General features: G+C 33.4%; 1 long non-coding RNA gene across 1 annotated transcript; it reads right to left on the reverse strand.

Moving 5' to 3' along the window:
* Positions 1-1,731: 1,731 nt before the first annotated feature.
* Positions 1,732-4,533, reverse strand: LOC120165916. The gene is made up of 3 exons (XR_005519871.1): positions 3,713-4,533; positions 2,897-3,084; positions 1,732-2,201 (listed from the first exon to the last, which is right to left on the reverse strand). It is a non-coding gene; the product is annotated as an uncharacterized LOC120165916 (long non-coding RNA).
* Between the last annotated feature and the right edge of the window lie 684 nt (positions 4,534-5,217).

Raw genomic sequence — 5,217 nt, forward strand, 5'->3', positions numbered from 1 at the left:
ATAAAATTGTGACACTAAAATACTAATAAACTTAACCACTATACACACTGCTCACTTCATTAACTTGTGACAAGACCCCAGCCAGTTCACAACCTGGAATCGTGCCGTGTGAGAGTGTATGCACAATTCAAAATGCTGAAGTTTTTACACAATTGTCACCATAATAAAATTAATGACGTATTTGGCACCCGTTTAAAAATATTTGCAAAATTAACTCTCGGTTTTTTACACATTTGGGGAGGCCTTCGACCACGTGGCGTAAAGCGCGCTGCAGGGGGCGCCTTCCTGCAAAGGGTGTTAGATCGGGAAATATAGTCTGAACGGTGCCTGATTGGGAATATTGAATGGAAAAGGTGATTTTTCGGGATAAACGCCCATTTTTTGTATACATCAAATAACTCGTGTCAATTTTATTGATCAATCAAACTTTTATTCTTTAATTTTGTTTAACCGATGGCATCACCTATTTTAATGTTAGTTTATGCCCGCCAATTATCTTTTTTCTTTATTTTTAAAATTTATTTAATAAGAATAATTATGTCTTTGTGACATGTTCTTTGCTTTTATGACACGTTTATCTACTTTTGTGACATGTTTTTCTCTGCCTTTTGGTAGCTTACGATTTTTTGTCGTTTTTATTTATCTTTTTTCTAAGGATTAAATTTAACATAGCCACGACTGATCAAGATGACGCTATTGTTATCATGATGATATTCTATGCTTTGAACTCTCAGGTTGATTTAGATATGCGTTTTACGTTCTTGGATAGTTTTCTCACATCGCTTGACTCTGATTTACGATTTATCAATAGTCTTTCAATAACTTCATCTTCTTTTGTGGTTCGTTTACCGATACAATCAAATTTATTCGTATCTTTATTTTATTCGAATTTTTGATCAAGCTTTTTAACATTTTCCTTCTTTGATCTTTATGTGATCTAGATGATTTATTTTTGTCTCAATGGTAATAGAAAAATATCAAAATTATATTTTAGGTTTACGATTATACTTATAAATCTTCATTGTAATTTTGAATATTTTTTATTTTTAGTAAAACTAACGACTTTCTATAAAATAAAATAAAAAAACACACAACAACAAAATCCCGCTTTCATAATACATTCACTTTTACAATGGGTTTTACACACTTGAAGGTTTAGTGCATGCAATTCATCCGAGTACAATCCATGACAAAATCAATATCAAGGTTTGGAAAAACATATTTTGGTGACTTTAAACATTAATAAATTAGGGTTAGGGTTTAAATCTGATGGTTTCGTTGAAGTGGGAATTGGTTAGAATGTGGCAGATTAAAAATACAAATAAACCACAACAGTTGCTCAAGTTCAAACCCCATATTTGTTCTCTAGTTGAAATTATGATAATCAGACTCTATTTCCTGTCAGCAAGACATATTTGAACACCAGTTTCAGGTATGATTATCGAAATATACACGCTTCAAAGAGTTCGAAAATTGAGTTTATCCATGTCCTACACCAACCAAAGTGAAATGACCAACCTCCACTTGAAAAACCTCTTAAACATGTTAGAAACTAAGAGAAAACAGTAAAATCAACCAACCCATCAATTCATGTTAGATAAGTTCGATCATGGGTGTATGTTAGATGTTTTTCCTTTGAGTTTTTTGGTGGTTCCATATCCCCCTACCATGCCCGAAAATGTTCGGCTATGGATACTTAAAGAAAAATGAAGATTCAACATAATAGATTTAAAGGTTATTTGGTGCAAACAGTATCTGTGAATGTTGTAGTGAATAAACGGAGAAAAAGATGAGGAAGACAGCAATAAGCACAAAACAAATTTCACCATACATGCCTAAATGAAACAAAGCATTCACAATTGTTCACATTTAAATATGTTTTGTTTAAAGTTCATTCTTTTTGTCATAATTACCCTTCTACAACAGTCATCTTCATCCTAGCCACCACTTTCAACCTATACCACATATCGATTGTCCATCTTCCTCTCTAATTACTATCACAACTTCAACTCAAATAAACTAGAGGATTAATGGTTTCAATAGAATTCGGGTATTCCGAACACGGATATCAAAAGGGAAAAGTTGAAAAGGGCCGAGGGAGTAGATGTATAGTTCAAACCTGAGAAAAGATGGATTGGCACTTCACTGTCTTACTCCTCTTCCTCCACTTTTACGATGAAATGTCAGAAACATTCTGCATCCTATTGATTTAGACACGAAAACAACAATATTATTCAAGTGTTGTTTGTGGTGCAACAATGGTTCCAATTATGATGAGAGTTACTTTGGTTGCAATATTACAAGTTTCTTATCAGATAAAATACAAATGAGGTTTTCTTATTAGAGTATTTTATAGGAGAATAAGTGTCAGCTTCAATCCATTGCTCAATGCACTTATGATGCTGAAGCATTCCAGTAAAACAATTTCAGAAATCAATTTTAGGATTTAATAATGTTAAAATATCCTTAAAAGATTGGTCTTCACGCCTACCATATTTGTGTGCCAATCTTAGAAGTGTATGTTGAACAACCTGGTAATCATAAAGGAATAGAAACCATCTCTCTTTGTGACAAATTCAATACACTCTGGAAATGGAATTTTTATAGCGTTGTCTAGGTTAAATAACCTATGAAACAAAGATTTTAATCATGAACCCAAAACCCTAAATTCAGTTCATATAGTCACCCTTTATATGGGACATCAGAAGATCTATGGTTTGAGTCCTAGCATTTGCAACTCCTCCCCTATCTGCAGTCTCCTTTGCACCAGAAAATAATTTTAAGGTTTGCCTTGCATTTAATTTTGAATGAAATGAAAAGACAAAAGAAAATGTTTATCTTGTATTGAATTTTCCATTTGATGCAAGCAAAAATATTTCTGAAAGATGTTGCTTACCCGTACCCTAATCTCGCCTGCTATCTGCTGCAACAACAAAGATAGATACCAAGAAATGACAGCTTTGCACAAATCATATATATGACAATGACAGAGAGCACGCTTGTACACATCCACGGCCTCACATGAATGGAAACGGGCGTGCTCTCTCTCATTGTCAAATGTTGTGCAAAACCCGAAACTGAAATCTACAAAATAAAATTCAAACATATTAGGTAATATATTGCAAAATAAACTTATGCTCTAAAACGATGGTAATCGAAACAATCCCAAGAACTATAACATAAATGCCAATATATTTAATTCCATATACACTATACATTCTCCTTAATGCATAAAATCTCTATACATACAGATATGAGATCCGATAAGATTTCTTTTGAAGTCTCCAATATTTTAAATTCCATATACACTATGACACCGACATTCCAAGCAAAACATTCTTCAAACACTTGTGATTGATATGAATATAATACCAAAGACAAAGGAATGATCTAATGTATTGCAGACGTAGAAGGGCATCGTCTACTAAGATGAATGAAGATGGAAGTTCCTTTCAACACACATTAATTTGTACATTGGATTATTAAAAACATATAGTCAACAGCTTATAATTCATAACAAGATACATAGTATGTGTCCATAAAACATAATCTCTTACGCAATCATAAACGGAAAAAAAATTTAGTAGCACAAAACAAAGCAATGATAAGCTGATCAAGAGATTTTTCTTGTAAAACCCTTAGCCCATTACAAATTACAATCAAATCTATATTTCTCATTATAAATGCAGCTAGTTGTTCACCAAAAACTCACCCCAATTTCCGGTTCTCCACTGACGAGATCTAGAAGGGGGACTTTTATATGTAATCAAAGCATATTATAAAGGCTTGGCATGAGCTATAAACAAATTTAAGAACTAAAGAAGAAGTGTTTCAAAGAATTTGTCAAACATTCAAGGTTGCCATTTTTTAAAACTAAATAGAAATGGCCAATGATAAAAATCTACAGGATTGAGACTACAGTGAACAACTGAATTTGCTAAATAAAAAAGCTTGAAGAAGATAAATCAAAGGTAATCAAATCAAGGGTTGATTCAACTACCACTGCTGTTAAAACTAAAACAACATGGAACATAAACCAAAATTTACTAGTCTTTACGTTTTCTCCATGTTTCTTAACCAAGATCCTAGCCCAAACTAGAACGAGTATCAACATATAGAAGCAGAAACAAGGGCTTAAAATATGCTAAAGCTTTTAGAGCAGAAACAAACCCTAACCTTACAATTCAAGGAGAAGATAAAAGAAAATAAAAGAACAAGTTCAGAAAGCATTTATGAATAATATAACTATGAACCTAATTCCCAGATCCAAAACCCAAATCTTGAACCAGGAAAGAAAACATTCAAAATCCATACTAAAACACTAAAACGAAGCAGGAAGTAGCCTACTTCCCCACTAACGGCTGCATAGTAATAAAAAAATAAAACAAATTGTTGGTGAAAAGAGTGCAAATTTCTTCAGAGAGAAAGAAGAGATTCTAACATTGTTTCAATCCAATCCCACGAAAAAACTACTGTGCATAATTACATATACGACACTAACAAAGATTAAGTGATAATCTCTTAAAAAAAGAGAGAAAGAAAACAGGAACAAAGATTAAGTGATAATGTTGAAGGTACCGTTTCGAAATCCGCCTCTTTGTCTGGTTACTAAGGTAAGATGCGCGTGGATTTGATCCAACGGTGTCCATGTTGACAAACATTATTAAGCACAAAAGTACAAGGCCAAAATTAGAACTCTTTCACTGTGCACTACCGTAACCGATTTTACATGGCGCGTGAAATATTCGAACAATGAGGAGACGACGGTAAAAGTGGAAAGGTCGCTTTCGTGGGCGAATGGTCGGGAGTTAATGTGCATGTGAAAGACACATGATGGAGGTGAGCGTGGGGATTAAAAGATGAACTGTTTTCGTAGGGTGTGACCTATGAACGTTGACGACCAAAACTCTCGTCTTATTGGGAAATTTACTTGGAATTTTTTATATAAAAGGGAAATTTGATACAAAGATTGATCATAATTTACTCTAGTCGGGAATGGACATAGATTGGATTAGATCTAATTTCTAACAAAACTAATTCAATATATTTAAATTAAGTTAAAATTCATCGAATTCACGGAAATTTAAATTTTTAAAAAGATCCTTGACTGAGCGACATCGATCCTCTAATCCTCTAATATATAATGTAGGCATGGATCAGAATGTGGCGTCAACTCTATCCTTTGAAACCATTACGGGAATGGTGGGGATGAGCACG

This window comes from Hibiscus syriacus, unplaced genomic scaffold (genome assembly GCF_006381635.1).
Source record: "Hibiscus syriacus cultivar Baekdansim isolate YM2019G1 unplaced genomic scaffold, ASM638163v2 tig00111621_pilon, whole genome shotgun sequence".
Taxonomy (NCBI): Eukaryota; Viridiplantae; Streptophyta; class Magnoliopsida; order Malvales; family Malvaceae; genus Hibiscus; species Hibiscus syriacus.